We start from the raw sequence: 19,575 nt of genomic DNA on the forward strand, positions 1-19,575 counted from the left end.
AACCCTCAGCTACTGCTGTAGACTTCCATCCTCCGTGCTTCTTAATATCCGTTATATTTGCTCCTGATTCTGCTAGCAAAGAAGCAGAAGACCTTCTGAAACAGTGATCTGTATATTTCTTTGGTTCCGGGAGGTTCAGAAACTCAGCAATGGTGGAAGGCATTTTCCGGAATGTATTTTTACTAACTGGCTTGGCATTGGAATTTGAGTATTGCAGAAAACTCGCTACGCTCGTTCACCAAACAGTTTCACTCACAAAATAAAACCTTAATTTTAACACTCATATCATAAATAGCTGATACATACACTGTCATATGACAAATGATGGTACCACAAATCACGTAGCATTGTTTCCAGGTTATAGTTTCTCATATGCCACCTAAAAGTTTGAGTGTGCGACTATCGAAACTTCACTTGATAAAAGTATTTTGATTATAGTGTCGATTTATAGACCCCCTAGCGCTTCTGTGGATGTGTTTATGAGCAGAGCAGAAGAATTTTTAATACCATAATCCAAGAGAATAAATTTATTATCATAGCAGGAGACTTTAACATAGAAATGAAGGATATAAATAAAACAGGTGAAGATATGCTATCACTGTTTCAGTCTTTTGGCCTGGAGCAAACAATAAATGAATACACGAGAATAACATACTCTACAAAAAGCTGCATTGATAATATCTTTACTAACCTAAATAATTATGAAACAAAAATTGTTGAAACTCATATTTCAGATCACAATGCACAAATAATGAGCTTCACAGTCAATTTAATGAAAGCAGATAATACCACCTGTCTCAGATTTTTTCAACAAACAGAATAAAATTAACTTCACTAACAGACTAAAGGAACAAAATTGGGTTGAAGCATACAGTCATAGCATATCATCAGTTGACTTGCAATGGAATTCTTTCATTAGCAATTTTATAAATGATGAAGTACTTAAGTATAAACATAGATTAGATATTTCACTAATTCTTTCGAGAAATGTCCTAATTTTCACTAATGAAAGAGAATATGGTTTACATAAAAGAAGTTCTAGCTTATATCATAAACAACTCTTTGAAATTTGGGATATTTCCTAAACAACTGAAGCTGTCCTTGGTGAAACCTATTTACAAAAAGGGTGATGTGGAAGTGATGAAAAATTACAGACCCATAAGTATACCACCAAGTTTTGCGAAAATATTTGAATTGGCATATTGTACACAATTAATTGACTTCTTCAATGAATGCAACATGTTTAGTAAAAATCAACATGGGTATATCCAAGGAAGGTCAACAATGTCGGCCATTTTTCAGTTCACTCAAAATATATTATATTTCATGGAAAAAAAGTCACTAGCCTTGGGAATGTTTTTGGACCTTTCCAAGGCTTATGATTGTTTGGATAGAAACCTGTTGATGCTTAAACTAGAGAGATATGGTGTTGCGAGGGAATGCTCTGAAATGGGCTAAATCTTATCTCACTGAACGAACTCAAAGAGTGTGCATTAAGAATCAAGGAAAAATGTATAAATCCGAAATATCGTCATCAAATATCGGAATACCACAGGGTAGTATTATCGGTCCAATATTTTTCATAATTTTCATGAATGATCTATGTGCAACCAGTATTGAAGAAGATCAGTTTATTACAAATTATGCTGATGACACAAACATTGGTTTGAAAGTAATAAATTGATTCTGCATTGATAATATCTTTACTAATCTAAATAATTATAAAACAAAAATTGTTGAAACTCATATTTCAGATCACAATGCACAAATAATGGGCTTCACAGTCAATTTAATGAAAGCAGATAACACCACCTGTCTCAGATTTTTCAACAAACAGAATAAAATTAACTTCACTAACAGACTAAAGGAACAAAATTGGGTTGAAGCATACAGTCATAGCATATCATCAGTTGACTTGCAATGGAATTCTTTCATTAGCAATTTTATAAATGATGAAGTACTTAAGTATAAACATAGATTAGATATTTCACTAATTCTTTCGAGAAATGTCCTAATTTTCAAAGAGCAGTATAATGAAGCAAAAATTGAATATAACAATCTTTTAATAAAAGTAAAAAAAGACTTGTATCACAAAAAAAATCAGGAGTCTGATAACAATACAAAGTGCATGTGGAGTATATGTAAAGAATTGACAGGGAAAAACAACATTTCGGAATATAAAATTAAAGGAAAACTTGAAGTCTTCATAGTTGAAAACAATAAATATTTATTGAACATTGTACCCCAAATGTTGAAAGATATTCCTGATGTTCCATCTTTCAATAATATTACAAAAAATGACAAGTCGCTATACTTAAAAAAAAGTTACACCAAATCATATCATAGAATTGGGACATAAAATAAAAGTAGATAGTATACAGGGCTTCTGGAGCACATCGTACTTACGGTAGTGAGTGGGAAAGAGACGTGTGCGACGTGATCGACGCATAGAAGGATGGAATGAGCATCGAGTAAAGCCATTTGATAGATAAGAACGCGGTGGAATTACAAAAATAACATGTTTGTCATACAGGGTGTCTCGTTTAAGAAAAAACATGTACGGGGTGTTTCAAATACGTCAGCGCGTGAAGAAATGATATAATAATAATGAACGAAAAATCGGATTAAAGAAAAAACATGGCCACAGACATTAAAGAAAATAACATGTTTGTCATACAGGGTGCCTCGTTTAAGAAAAAACATGTACAGGTGTTTCAAATGCGTCAGCGCGTGAAGAAATGATATAATAATAATGAACGAAAAATCGGATTGAAGAAAAACCATGGCCACAGACATTAAAGAAAAAAACATGTCTGTCATACAGGGTGTCTCATCGTTTGAGAAAAAACATGTACAGGGTGTCTCAAATATGTCAGCGTGAAAAATAGTAGTATAATAATAATAATGAACGAAAAATTGGATTAAAGAAAAAACATGGTCATGGGGCGTTAAAGAAAAAAACATGGCTGCTGCCATACAGGGTGTCTCATCGTTTAGGAAAAAACATGTACAGGGTGTACGTCGACGCGAAAAATAATGGTATAATAATAATAATGAATGAAAAATCGGAATAAAGAAAAAACATGACGTCACTATGTACAGGGTGTCTCAAAATACGTCATTTAAAAAAAAGTTTAACGAGGCTCTATGGTTTTGACGTGTGATTCTTCAATGTGTACAGGGTGTCTCATTTAAGGAAAAAAAAACATGCCAGGTGCGGAAGGGGCCTAACGTTTTAGCGTGCGATCCCAATAGGGGGAAACGTTGGAAAATGGGGCAATGGGGGTATTCAGCAATGACATTTCGAAATACGCCAGATGCGTTTTTTCGTGTTAGTTGGGAAATGGGGGGAGTGGGTGTTAAAGAAAAAAAAGTTGGCTGTCATACAGGGTGTCTCATCGTTCAAGAAAAAAACATGTACGGGGTGTTTCAAATACGTCAGCGCGGAAAATAATGATACAATAATAATAATGAACGAAAAATCTGATTGAAGAAAACAACATGGCTGCCATACAGGGCGACTCATCATTTAGGGAAAAAAAACATTTACAGGGTGTCTTAAAATACGTCGGTGTGAAAAATAATGGTAGAATAATAATATTGAATGAAAAATCGGATTGAAGAAAAAAAAACATGACAGCGGGGCTTTCAGTGCAGCGTTGAAGGAAAAAGCATGACGTCAATGTGTACAAAGTGTCTCATTCAAGAAAAACATGACAGATTAACGAGGCTCTATCGTTTTGACTTGTGATTCTTCAATGCGTACAGGGTGTCTCATCGTTTGAGAAAAAAACATGTCGAATTAATGAGGCTCTATCGTTTTAGCGTGCAATCCTAATGGGAAACGTTTGAAAATTGGGGACAATGAGGGTATTTTTCAAATACATTTCAAAAATAAGTCACATGCGTTTTTCTAAATAAACAAAGTAGTGGAGATGATGAAATACCTACTTCACTAATGAAAGAGAATATGGTTTACATAAAAGAAGTTCTAGCTTATATCATGAACAACTCTTTGAAATTTGGGATATTTCCTAAACAACTGAAGCTGTCCTTGGTGAAACCTATTTACAAAAAGGGTGATGTGGAAGTGATGGAAAATTACAGACCCATAAGTATACCACCAAGTTTTGCGAAAATATTTGAATTGGCATATTGTACACAATTAATTGACTTCTTCAATGAATGCAACATGTTTAGTAAAAATCAACATGGGTATATCCAAGGAAGGTCAACAATGTCGGCCATTTTTCAGTTCACTCAAAATATATTATATTTCATGGAAAAAAAGTCACTAGCCTTGGGAATGTTTTTGGACCTTTCCAAGGCTTATGATTGTTTGGATAGAAACCTGTTGATGCTTAAACTAGAGAGATATGGTGTTGCGAGGGAATGCTCTGAAATGGGCTAAATCTTATCTCACTGAACGAACTCAAAGAGTGTGCATTAAGAATCAAGGAAAAATGTATAAATCCGAAATATCGTCATCAAATATCGGAATACCACAGGGTAGTATTATCGGTCCAATATTTTTCATAATTTTCATGAATGATCTATGTGCAACCAGTATTGAAGAAGATCAGTTTATTACAAATTATGCTGATGACACAAACATTGGTTTGAAAGTAATAAATTGATTCTGCATTGATAATATCTTTACTAATCTAAATAATTATAAAACAAAAATTGTTGAAACTCATATTTCAGATCACAATGCACAAATAATGGGCTTCACAGTCAATTTAATGAAAGCAGATAACACCACCTGTCTCAGATTTTTCAACAAACAGAATAAAATTAACTTCACTAACAGACTAAAGGAACAAAATTGGGTTGAAGCATACAGTCATAGCATATCATCAGTTGACTTGCAATGGAATTCTTTCATTAGCAATTTTATAAATGATGAAGTACTTAAGTATAAACATAGATTAGATATTTCACTAATTCTTTCGAGAAATGTCCTAATTTTCAAAGAGCAGTATAATGAAGCAAAAATTGAATATAACAATCTTTTAATAAAAGTAAAAAAAGACTTGTATCACAAAAAAAATCAGGAGTCTGATAACAATACAAAGTGCATGTGGAGTATATGTAAAGAATTGACAGGGAAAAACAACATTTCGGAATATAAAATTAAAGGAAAACTTGAAGTCTTCATAGTTGAAAACAATAAATATTTATTGAACATTGTACCCCAAATGTTGAAAGATATTCCTGATGTTCCATCTTTCAATAATATTACAAAAAATGACAAGTCGCTATACTTAAAAAAAAGTTACACCAAATCATATCATAGAATTGGGACATAAAATAAAAGTAGATAGTATACAGGGCTTCTGGAGCACATCGTACTTACGGTAGTGAGTGGGAAAGAGACGTGTGCGACGTGATCGACGCATAGAAGGATGGAATGAGCATCGAGTAAAGCCATTTGATAGATAAGAACGCGGTGGAATTACAAAAATAACATGTTTGTCATACAGGGTGTCTCGTTTAAGAAAAAACATGTACGGGGTGTTTCAAATACGTCAGCGCGTGAAGAAATGATATAATAATAATGAACGAAAAATCGGATTAAAGAAAAAACATGGCCACAGACATTAAAGAAAATAACATGTTTGTCATACAGGGTGCCTCGTTTAAGAAAAAACATGTACAGGTGTTTCAAATGCGTCAGCGCGTGAAGAAATGATATAATAATAATGAACGAAAAATCGGATTGAAGAAAAACCATGGCCACAGACATTAAAGAAAAAAACAAAATTGGGTTGAAGCATACAGTCATAGCATATCATCAGTTGACTTGCAATGGAATTCTTTCATTAGCAATTTTATAAATGATGAAGTACTTAAGTATAAACATAGATTAGATATTTCACTAATTCTTTCGAGAAATGTCCTAATTTTCACTAATGAAAGAGAATATGGTTTACATAAAAGAAGTTCTAGCTTATATCATAAACAACTCTTTGAAATTTGGGATATTTCCTAAACAACTGAAGCTGTCCTTGGTGAAACCTATTTACAAAAAGGGTGATGTGGAAGTGATGAAAAATTACAGACCCATAAGTATACCACCAAGTTTTGCGAAAATATTTGAATTGGCATATTGTACACAATTAATTGACTTCTTCAATGAATGCAACATGTTTAGTAAAAATCAACATGGGTATATCCAAGGAAGGTCAACAATGTCGGCCATTTTTCAGTTCACTCAAAATATATTATATTTCATGGAAAAAAAGTCACTAGCCTTGGGAATGTTTTTGGACCTTTCCAAGGCTTATGATTGTTTGGATAGAAACCTGTTGATGCTTAAACTAGAGAGATATGGTGTTGCGAGGGAATGCTCTGAAATGGGCTAAATCTTATCTCACTGAACGAACTCAAAGAGTGTGCATTAAGAATCAAGGAAAAATGTATAAATCCGAAATATCGTCATCAAATATCGGAATACCACAGGGTAGTATTATCGGTCCAATATTTTTCATAATTTTCATGAATGATCTATGTGCAACCAGTATTGAAGAAGATCAGTTTATTACAAATTATGCTGATGTCACAAACCTTTTATGCGAAGGTGATAATTTTCCTGATCTTATGCAAAATGCAAGTAATCTATTTGGCGGTACCAAACATTGGTTTGAAAGTAATAAATTGATTCTTAATGAATCAAAAACTAATACGATCCTGTTTCGTCCAAGACAGCTACATATAGAACGTCCATCAAGCATAAATATGAAAAATAGAAATAGAGAGATAGCTCCTTGTAGTAAATTCTTAGGTGTTTACATTAATGAATATTTGGGCTGGTCTGAGCAAATAACAAAATTATGCATGAAACTAAATTCAGTCGTGTTTGCCATGAGAACTCTCAATAGATTTCTAAATTTCAGTTCAATGAAAATTATGTATCATGCAAACTTTCAATCAGCTGCTAAATATGGCATCATGTTTTGGGGAAGCAGTTCTGATACGGAAAAAGTGTTATCATTCAGAAGAGAACGTTAAGAATAATCTTAAATATGCCATATCGGGAATCATGCAGAAGTATTTTCCGATCAAACAATATATTGTCCATTTATGCAATTTATATTTATGAATGTTTAATGTTCTTTTTTTAAGATAAATCTTTGTTTATTATGAATTACATCCCTCACAAATATGAAACTAGGACTAGAAATATCAACTACCCTGTTCACAGACTCACGGTAACTGAAAATAGCCCACAATACATGTGCATTAGATTGTTCAATAAATTACCAGATAGAATAAAAGCATTGGTCAGCATCAATGAATTCAAAAGAGAAATAAAAAAGGTACTCATACATCTGGAACCTTATAATATTGCAGAGTATTTCAATCATAATTTTTGAAATTATCTTTATTTATGCATCTTATATTTCTATTTACGCAAGATTATTGTATCTTGTAACCCTCAGTGACGTCATTTCATTATATGTTGTCATTATATGTTTATTGTATTGTCGACATATTCTGAAATAAAGATGATTATTATTATTATCATTAAAAGAAAAATGTATCACTCCCTAGTTTCTATTTCATTTAAATCTGTTTTCTGGTAATTCTATTATGTAATACATTGCGGTCCGGAAATTTCCGAGTTGGGTAAGATTAGGAATGTACCTTTCTTGCCCTCTTTCATATCGGTAGAAGTTAAGTTTCCCTCTCCCTTACTGTGTTTATGAGTCTATCCATTCTATACGAGCGATTTATCGATAAGGCCTTCTAATGACTTCGTATGGTGTTATCCCGATAATGTTTGAAAATAGGCACGAGCAGTAGGTATCCAAGAATCATGTTTTAGGATTTTCAATGTTGACCGAAAAAGTTAACTTTGCCGTGTTGGAACCTGAATTTTATAATATCAATAAAAATGTTCGTACTTCAGTGTCATTTCAGAAAACTAATTATAACAATTCATGAAGATTATTGAGAAAGAAAGTTTTTGGCTTTCTACTACTCCATCTTGATACAAAAAAAAAGGATGAGGGAATCTTCCAAAGAAAAAAGCAAGTAATCAATTTGAAAATAAGTAACTTTATACATGGATGTGTAGATAATGCAAAGAAGTAACTTTCATACACAAACTGAAAGAAAGTCCTCCTGAAACAGCTACTTTCATATAAACACTGAATTACACGAAAGAAAAAAAGTTCTTTCGAAACAAATACTTTTATATGAACACTGAATTTATCAATTATTTAATAAAACAACGATAAAAATAAAATAAATACAACAATAAAAATTAATTGGCGCTCCGGGGCGACTTCATTGATTCCAGTGGCGCATTTGCTTTTTCAGCTGCAGGAAAACCCGGAAAAACCTGCAGCACCACATCATCTGAAGATCTTGATCTAACAATGTCCTCTCTCTCATAAAACAAAATGTAGGGTGTCTCCAGAGGCTCCAATAAATTCTTTCTGAACGTTTGAAGTTCCATTTGCTTTAGATTTCCAATAAATTCAATGTATCGCCAGAACACTTCGTGACACGACTATCGTCAAACTTAAACCAGTCCGTTTCTTCTTTGACCAAGGCGTAATAATGACCACATTCAACGCCAGAACCACAGTGAACAATGACTGCATGAATAATATAACAGTGGTCTGCTAGGTTGAAATGTTCATCTATTTCGAACCTTCCAAAGAGTTTCTTGCTTCCGTTAGAGGTTGAGTCTTGTTTGAAAATCATCAGTGTTATTATTAGATTGACTGGTGCCTCAGCTATACTTGTTTCCTTATAACAGCCAGTTAGTTTGGCGCATGTTTGACAATACAGTCGATCATCACCTATTAAAAATTCCATTTTCAGATGATTTAACAATAAGCTTTGCACGGACTGGTAATTAGTCGTATTAGGAAAAGCTAGATGAAGTTCCAGAAATTCACATAAGTTTTCAGTACTTCTTGAACATTTACCACAAAGTAAACAAGTGAGGATTTTTCCAGCAAAAGATTTACAAACACAAGACGAGATGGGTTGTACGGAATCATTCAGTCCAGAGCGGCTGGGTGTATTGATTTTGCTATTGTTTTGCTCACGAAGAGTATTCAACAAGAACCCCAATCCTCTTGTTGTCCTAACGAGTATCTAGTGGACTTCAAAGACTCCAGGAAATCGGTTGGAGGGAAAGATGATACCTTCTTATGAAACTGCAGCTGCATGAACAGTTGTTTGAGTTTGATGAATAAGCAGGAAACATTCCCGTTCTCGTTCATCATTAAAACTTCGTTCTTGAAATTCTTCGTCATGAACAACACTTGTAAAATGCTATTCATGTAACAAGTGTTTCCTAAATTATCCAATCCAATTTTCTTCTCTAGATTTTCAGGACAACTCTCTACTGATTCGTAAGGAAGAACACGTTTCACAGAATCTCCATAAGAACCATTTTTCAAGCTGCGATCGATCCTTCCAAGTGAAAAAGGGTTTCGTAGAGGGATCGATTCGGCTCTTGCTTCAAGAAGCGCTTCCACTGAAATGGTACCAATTCTACGAGGAATGCAACTCATTTTTTGGGGCCAAGAATGACCTGAGTCCACTGACCGCACTGAAAAAGAAGAAGGTGGATCAATCACTTGTGAATTAACCTTGATAGGAGACTGATAAATATCCACATATTTTGGCTTGTTTCGAAGAGGTTTCAGTTCCGTACTGAAATTAGGGCAATGCATGATCTCATCAAAATTATGTGAAGGAGGAATAGTTCCAAGTACTGAAGCAGCATTGCCACGTTGAATAGCAATACTAATTCTTTCTAACAAAAAAGAGGTAGAACGGTGATCTTTCGTTGCTTGGCCTATTCTCCTTCCGAGTTCATGAACGAATAACAGAGACTCCGGGCCATAAACACCAAAAGTTTCAACCGCTACTGGATGAAACAGATGGTTGTTTCCAAGATTTTGGTATTTTTTCCTTTTCAATTTCTCGCCAGACAATGCTGCAGTTCCAGCAGACTTGGAACTTTCGGCTAGATGGGAAGCCGCGACCGTGTCAACGCAAGTAAAGTCCCATACCACAGGTTTATATATAAGAATTATATAGAAGATACTTTTCTCTACTCAATTTGTATTTCAAACATTCGTTGTGGAATGAAATCAGATATCATTCACATGATATTTATTTACACAAATTAAATCACTATCCATCATTCCACAAGGAATGTTTGAAATATAAACTGAGCAGAGAAAGTATCTTTTGTATAATTCAGTGTTCATATAGAAGTATTTGTTTCGAAAGTATTACACGAAAGTATTTGTTTTTTTTCTTTCGTGAAATTCAATGTTTATATGAAAGTAGGTGTTTCAGGAGGACTTTTTTTCAGTTTGTGTCTGAAAGTTACTTCTTTGCATGATCTACACATCCATGTATAGAGTTAGGTACTTATTTTAAAATTGACCACTCCTAAAAATATAACCCCTTCAATTCATGAAGATTATGTAATGAAAAATACCGAAAAAGCTCCTTCGAAACAAAATAAAAAATTAAGCCGGTGCACCGAAAATTGCCATATAATCATTGTGATATTCATAACTGGAACACCACAAAACACGCATAAAATACATGAGGTATCCAAAATAAACAAATTTTAGAGGCCTCCGTTTGGGCTTCCCTGTATAATTTATTGTTGAGGAATCCTTCTTTCGAGTCATTAATTCCACAATATTTTTTATATGAAACAAACAATGTTGTATGCAAAAAAGTGTTTGCACAACTAACATTTATTTTTGTAAACTGGCTACACGGCATTCGTTTTTTTTAAACTTCAAAATGAGACATACGGGAACTAGCAGATCAAGCCTATTTATGCTACATTCAAACCGGACTGTAGTAATTCATTAAAAATAATATAATGAAATGAGTTGAATTAACCTCTTTCATAGTGGCCTGTTTGCAACCCCCAGCACACTATCTTACTGAATCTTCTGGACGATGTGGGAATTAGAGGTATAACGAATAATCTTTTCAAAAGTTATCTTCGCAAAAGAGAGCAAAGGGTAAAAGTGGAAAATCATATAAGTGGAGAGGAAATTATTACATGTGGTGTGCCCCAGGGGACGGTGTTAGGACCAATTCTATTCAATATTTACCTGAACAACCTTTTTCTACAAGATATCAACTCCAACATTCTGAGATTTGCCGATGATACTGTGTTGTTTTGTGAAGACAAAAACTGGTTTGATTTGAAACAGAAATTAGAACATGACCTTCATGAAATCGAAATGTGGTTCGACCACAGGCTCTTACCTATCTATCATCTTTGAGAAAACCTATTCAGTAGTTATGACAACTCTCTACCAGAATATGTCATCAAAATCTCCAATACGAAAGTCATTAAACCCAGGAAGAAAATAAAATATCTTGGAATAATTTTAGACAGCATTCTCAGATGGGACCAGCACATAGGCCACATAATCCAGTCATTTAAGCTTAAATTAGGTAAGAATCTCGGAATTCGAGATACCCAGCTGTAAGTCTGTAAATACTTGTATATTGACACCCTAAAAGTTGTCTCAAAACCTACATATGGTAGGGTGTAAGCAACTATTAAATTTCAAGGTCAAAGGTCACAAAAATCGTTTTTTTTGCGCTTTTTTTGGAAATATCTCATTTCCTATGGGTTTTTTGCTATTTGTATTCATTATCAATATTGTAGAATACAAAATTCTCTACAAATTTTGTTAACAAAAAATTTTTATACGGTGAACCGTTTTCGAGATAGAGGGCGGAGAGCGCGCGGTCACAGCATCACTTCAGGTCAACCGGTGCCTCCGGTCGAAAACGCGCCATATATAGTTGATGAACTATCGATAAATCAATGATTATAAATATTTGTCAATTTTTATTAACTATTATACTATATTTCATCATTTTCTTCGTGCATTAAATCTATATCTATTCAATAATACTGATAACCGTTTACTAAAATTAAAAAATTAGATTATTAGAGAGTGGAACTCAAACCTTATTGGCAGTCTATAATGCTCCGAAATCTGTGAAAAGTATCGATCATCTTCGTTATATGCATTACGTCAAGTCTACAAAACTTAATAAACCTGTGCAGCTTTCAAATATTCCACCAACAAGTGCAGCTGCTCATCAACATTTCAACCGTGTATATTATCAAGTTCAAACTTAGTTAGGACATGATTTGGAACCCCAGGTATGGGGTTGGGCAATGCGAAACGATTTTCTGGAGCCTATCATGACAATTTTACCACCTGCTCCATAAGATTTGCTAAATACAATTTTCTGCAACTGCAAGAGTGGTTGTGGTTCGCGATGCGGATGCAGGAAAGCGAGCTTGCAATGTTCTTTAGCTTGTGGCCAATGTAATGGGCAAGCTTGTCTCAATGCTCTACCATATCAGAGTGACATTAACGAAGATGGAACCTTTGACCCCGAAATCATGGAAGAACTTGAGACAAATGTCGTTGAAGACGATAATGAAGACCAGTTTGAAATTTACTAGCAGCCAGAAGACGACGATGAAGAGGAAGAAGATGATTAAAATTATAAATTGTAGTTTTTGTACCCTTCATTCCATTTCTTTACTTTCAATAAAAATAAATGTATTCAATATTTTTTAATAAAAAGATTAATTCATAATTTATTTGTTTTTTTTTTTTCATCATGTAAGAAGTTATAAATATTAATTAGGTTAAAATTCAAATATAATTCCTATATTTTCATTAACAATTCTGCAATTACATGGGCAGGTAAGTGTTGTTAAATAAATTAATACTGAATAAAAAGTGGATGAGTTAGGAAAAAAATGATAAAATATAATATAATAGTTAATAAAAATTGACAAATATTTATAATCATTGATTTATCGATAGTTCATCAACTATATATGGCGCGTTTTCGACCGGAGGCACCGGTTGACCTGAAGTGATGCTGTGACCGCGTGCTCTCCGCCCTCTATCTCGAAAACGGTTCACCGTATAAAAAAATTTTTCCAACAAAATTTGTAGAGAATTTTGTATTCTACAATATTGATAATAAATACAAATAGCAAAAATCCCATAGGAAATGAGATATTTCCAAAAAAAGCGCAAAAATCCGATTTTTGTGACCGTTGACCTTGAAATTTGATAGTTGCTTACACCCTACCATATGTAGGTTTTGAGACAACTTTTAGGGTGTCAATATACAAGTATTTACAGACTTACAGCTGGGTATCTCGAATTCCGAGGTGAACATACTATAATGACTGGACTAACATAGTTGAAAAATTACGTTGCTTACTTTACAAATTTAAACGGATAGCAAACATACTCAATCAAAAACAGAAAATCATATTGTATAAGAGTTTAGTAGAGCCCCATCTGAGATATGGTATAATTGGTTGGGGTGGAGTGTCGAAAACTCATCTACATTCTTTTGAGGTTATGCAGAAGAGATTTATCAGATGTATCCTACGGAAAGGTTACGACTAACCTAGCGATCTTCTTTATTCAGAATCGGGAATGTTTGATCCCAGAAAGCTGTTTTTTGTAAATATTACTGCTGTACCATAAATATGCTACACGTCGGAATCATAGTATCGTCATCCCAATAATGCTCAAATCAGTTGGGCAGAAATCCTGCCGGTATTTAGGACCAAAACTTTAGATGCGAATAAAATTAATATGTTTTTAGTCTGGAACGATTATGTTTGAAATCACCTTATTTTATAATTCAACTTTATTTTACGACGGTTTACTTCTGTCATGGATCCCTATATCCATTGAGTTCAAAATTATTCTGTAATCCATACTTAGTATCCATTCAATACACTGGTTTATTTTTAATTATTTATATTATGTTCAAATATGTCCAGTTTTAACTTATATTATTATCTATATCTAGTGCTTATTCCAATACATTGACACCTCGGTTACTTTGGCAATAAAGTTCAGCAATATTTCGTATTTTGTATTCTCTTTCCCGAAACAGTGAAAAATGTATTTTGAATGCATCATGAATATTTGAAATGTCGGAAATTATAGAAAGTAGTGGAAACTAAATGAAAAATCCGAGCAGGGGGAGGTATACCTCTGTCAACATTTTAATCAGTCATCCTGCCACCTTTATATTTTGATATAGTGTTAACAAAAGGAAACGAAGAAATATAGCAGTGACAAAATCAAAAAACCGGCCGTCGGAGGCGGTACAAATCCACCAATATTTTTATTAGAGTATCTGCCATATATTATGTTCAAATATGTCCAGTTTTAACTTATATTATTATCTATATCTAGTGCTTATTCCAATACATTGACACCTCGGTTACTTTGGCAATAAAGTTCAGCAATATTTCGTATTTTGTATTCTCTTTCCCGAAACAGTGAAAAATGTATTTTGAATGTATCATGAATATTTGAAATGTCGGAAATTATAGAAAGTAGTGGAAACTAAATGAAAAATCCGAGCAGGGGGAGGTATACCTCTGTCAACATTTTAATCAGTCATCCTGCCACCTTTATATTTTGATATAGTGTTAACAAAAGGAAACGAAGAAATATAGCAGTGACAAAATCAAAAAACCGGCCGTCGGAGGCGGTACAAATCCACCAATATTTTTATTAGAGTATCTGCCACCTTCATATTTTGTTATAGTGGTCACAACTGGAAATAAAGATCAGCAATATTTTTATTAGAGTCTCCGCCACCTTCATTTTTGGCTATAGTGTTAAGAAATGGAAATAAAGAAATATGACAGAGGTGAAATTTAAAAAACCAGCCGTCGGGGGTACAGATCAAGCAATATTTTTATCGGAGACTCTGCCACTTTCATATTTTGATTTCACCTCTGACATATTTCTTCATTTCCATTTTTTAACACTATACCAAAATATGAAGGTGGCAGAGTATCTGGATCTGTACCGCCCCCGACGACCGGTTTTTTGACCTCACCTCTGACGGATTTATCTGTTTCTATTTCTTAACACTATACCAAAATATGAAGATGTCAGAGTCTCTAATAAAAATAATGCTGGATCTGTACCGCCCCCGACGGCCGGTTTTTTGATTTCACCTCTGTCATATTTCTTTATTTCCAGTTGTGACCACTATAACAAAATATGAAGGTGGCAAAGTCTCTAATAAAAAGATTGCTTGATCTGTACCGCCCCCTACGGTCGGTTTTTTTATTTCACCTCTGTCATATTTCTTTATTTCCATTTCTTAACACTATACCAAAATATGAAGATGGCAGAGTCTCTAATAAAAATAATGTCATATTTCTTTATTTCCATTTCTTAACACCATACCAAAATATGAAGATGGCAGAGTCTCTAATAAAAATAATGCTGGATCTGTACCGCCCCCTACGGCCGGTTTTTTTATTTCACCTCTGTCATATTTCTTTATTTCCATTTCCTAACACTATACCAAAATATGAAGGTGGCAGAGTCTCTAATAAAAATATTACTTGATCTGTACCGCCCCCGACGGCGGGATTTTTTATTTCACCTGTGCCATATTTCCTTATTTTCAGTTGTGACCACTATAACAGAATATGAAGGTGGCAGAGTCTCTAATAAAAAGATTGCTTGATCTGTACCGCCCCCGACAGCCAGTTTTTTTATTTCACCTCTGCCATATTTCTTTATTTCCAGTTGTGACCACTATAACAAAATATGAAGGTGGCAGAGACTCCAATAAAAATATTGGTGGATTTGTACCGCCTCTGACGGCCGGTTTTTTGATTTTGTCACTGCTATATTTCTTCGTTTCCTTTCGTTAACACTTTAACAAAATATAAAGGTGGCAGGGTGTCTGATTGAAATGTTGACAGAGGTATACCTCCCCCTGCTCGGATTAGTTTCCACTCTTTTCTATTATTTCTGGCATTTCAAATATTAATGATGCCTTCAAAATACATTTTTCACTGTTTCGGGTAAGAGAATAGAAAATTCGAAATATTGCTGAACGTTATTGCCAAAGTAACCAAGGTTACATTGATTGGTTTTATTAGTTATATTATGTTCAAATGTAGTTATTTTGAATTTATATCTAAATACTTAATTTAATGCGTGAATCTCATTCAATGTCAGATTCAGTATTCTCATTTCTTACACACAGGCGGATCATTTTGCCTCGTAAGATGTATTTTATTTGTTCACTGTTCATTTCAATATGTACATGTAGTTTTAATGTAAACAATCTTAAAAAAGTGATTAAATACATGTTATATTATTATTATATTACGTTGAGAGAAAGTATTTCAATATCTCATTTCCTCACAAAATGTTGTTTTCTCCGTTTTAGTATTCTGAAGCTTCCCTGAAAATCGGCAAATCAATCATATTCTACATTTTTCCAGAAAAAATAAAAATATTTCAGACAATGAAAAACTATTTGAAACCAGAAAAACTGACCTAGAATAAAGCATCAGATATCTTACTCAATGAAGCATTCATTAGTCTCCTTCGAATCTTGAGAAAATCCAACACTAAGTCTCTAATTAAATCCGTTTCATTTCGATTTATACCGCCCCAAAACAATAAGACAATTCTGCTCAACACATCAATTATATTCACGAGCACATCACTCATCACTGCACTTTCATAAAATAAAAATATGCCCGAACTACATCAAATGCAGAGCGCAACCTAAAAAGAACGGCATCGGAACAAGACTAACCGTCAAAGTCGAACGGAAAATAAGCTTATTGATACTGACATTGTTCAGATATGCCGATACCAAGCACATCGTCATTAACCAACCCATTACTAGTAACGAGGACGTAAATCTACGGAAGAGCAGAAGCGCCACATCATTTGATTATGTATTTTTTTGGAAATCACGACTTTAATCTCGATATTTCGACTTTAATCTCGATATTTCGACTTTAATCTCGATATTTCGACTTTAATCTCGAAATTACAACTTGAAACTCGGTATTTCGACTTTGAAAGTCAAAATTTCGAGTTCTAAAGTCGTGGTTTCCAAGAAACAATACAAGGTTAATACAAATAATATAAATATGTAACTCTTCTGCGCTTTTAGAGAGTTATCTATACCCTAAAAGAAAATATAGCCCTATGTGATCTGCTTGAGTCTTTCGGTTTTCAGAAAATGATTATCTGTCCTACTAGGGATAATATATTCATAAATTTTACATGTTATCCCTACGAAACAACAACAACAGAAACAGATTCATCTGACCACCACGGACAAATCTTGAAATTGGAAATACATCAGAACAAATTGAAAATAAATAAAAAGATATGCCGACCTATATAACAGATTAGGGTAGATTTCTATTCTACAACAACATTGAAAACACAGATTGGTCATTTATTGATGACAACATAAAAACTGATGATAAAATGAAAATTCTCATCGGTATATTAAAAAAAAGCGTTCATGGACTCATTTCCTGAAAAAAGATATGATATTAGAAACAATAAAGCAAATAATACATGGTTTAATGGCGAAATAAGAAATATGCGGGACCAGCTACACCTCTTGAATACAGAGCATCCTTCTGATAATCTCAAACATCAACTAAACAGTTTGAAAATAATATACAAAAAAACTATTGCATGTGCTAAAAGGGAATGTAATGATAATCGTATAAAAAAATCGAAATATCAAAATAAATGCATGTGGAATATCATAAAGGAAAACAAAAACAGAGAAAAACGAAGTAAAGACCCACCAGTCTCACCAAACACCTTCAATGCCTATTTTGTAAATAATTCAAAAAACCTAATCCAAAAAATAGTTAGTTCAAACTTGGACCCGCTCAAAAAACTAAACAATTTGAATTTTGAAAATTTTACTCTAACAGAATTTACCTACAATGAAGTTAGAGATGTAATAAATTCATTAAAAAATCTCTGCAGAGATATACCGGGTGTCCCACATTTTATGTGACAGGCAATATCTGGTTTGTTGAAGAAGATACACAAAAATGTTTCATACAAAAGTTTTAGGAGTTCATGAGAGCTATATTTTGATATAATTTTTAAATATACAGGGTGTTTGGTGTAGGTGCTACAGACCAAAATTCCATTTTTTAAAATAGAACGCCCTGTATATCATTACATATTCAGATGCTACGTTAAATTCTGATATCATTTCATGTTTGGTTTTTGAAATTCGGTTACGGCGTTGTTGAGTTATTGCACTTTTCCTTAAATATAAAGTTTCAAAAAAAACTTATTTACTCGTACACGAATCCAGTCTATATCTTTTATTAAATTGAACTAGACTACTACTGAATACAAACCATTTTTCTCACCTCTACGATACGATATCGATATCAGTTGAATATAATATTGAAATTCTTGAGAATGTGACTAACTTGAGGGTGAATTGCTTTATATTGCACAATTTCAACAAGTAGCTTATGCTTGTTGATGCCATAGTAACAAATGTTGTTGAATTGTATCTACTTGTCAGTACGATTCAGTGATTCTTTGCAAAACAGTAACTGTGTTCTTTGTGCGAAAACTCCAGTATGCCTTTCGCGTTTAGTCCAAGTGATTGCATTGATATGTTATTAATTTTTGGGGAATGTCAGAAAAACTGCCGTCAAGCACAACGTCTATACCAAGAACGTTTTCCAGACAGACCTATTCCGTCACGAATGACTTTTTCGAGAGTTGTAGAAAAATTGCGAACTGGGTCATTTCCTTCTACTATAAAGCATCGTCATCATACGAGATCTGTTAGAACTGAAGATTTAGAGATCAATGTGTTGGCTTATATTATTATTCATCCACATGTTTCTATCCGTACTCTTGCAGAAGAAGTCGGTGTGAGTAAATCTAATGTACAGAGAATTCTGAAAGAAAATAAATACCACCCATTCAAAATTCAGTTGGTACAAGGTTTGAAACCCACGGACTTTGAACGACGACTTGAATTCATTGCTTGTATTCAGGTAATATTACATGAAAGTCCTAACATATTCAGTCAAATTTTGTGGAGCGATGAATCGCGATTCCACAATAATGGAGTTGTGAATCGACATAACAGTCACTATTGGTCTCAAGAAAATCCCCACTGGGTCCGCGAAAGTAATTTTCAAACTACTTGGGGTATTAATGTATGGTGTGGATTGTTCAATGGCCGCATCATAGGACCTTACTTTTTCAATGAAAATCTCAATGTATTGCGATATTTACATTTTCTAGAAAATGATTTGATCCAGTTGATGGAAAATATTCTCATAGCAGAACGACAAGGAATTTGGTGGCAACAAGATGGTGCTCCTCCTCACAATTCACAGGTTGTTACTGAATATCTGGATAGAACGTACCCAAATAGATGGATTGGTGGTAAGTGTCCAATTCGGTGGCCGGCTCGTTCCCCAGACTTATCACCGCTTGATTTTTTCCTATGGGGTTATTTAAAAGATATTGTTTTCACTACTCCCCCTTTGAATGTGGATGATCTGAAAATGAAAATTCGACTAGCGTGCAGTGATATTACGCCTGATATTATAAGAGACTTGTACGAGAGAAGTGATTCGACGTTTCGAAGCCTATATAATATCTAATGGGCATCACTTTGAACAATTTTTATGACTTATTTCTAGGTACCTAC

General features: G+C 33.8%; 1 protein-coding gene across 3 annotated transcripts in view; it reads right to left on the minus strand.

The window, feature by feature from the left end:
• The window catches only part of Efa6 (Exchange factor for Arf 6), a 221,775-nt gene that overhangs the window by 161,095 nt on the left and 41,105 nt on the right, over positions 1-19,575 (minus strand). The gene's annotated exons all lie outside the window — the stretch shown is intronic.

This window comes from Leptinotarsa decemlineata, unplaced genomic scaffold (assembly GCF_025532065.1).
Source record: "Leptinotarsa decemlineata unplaced genomic scaffold, Ldec_3_MD MMD2_tig00026374_RagTag_RagTag, whole genome shotgun sequence".
NCBI classification, from domain to species: Eukaryota; Metazoa; Arthropoda; class Insecta; order Coleoptera; family Chrysomelidae; genus Leptinotarsa; species Leptinotarsa decemlineata.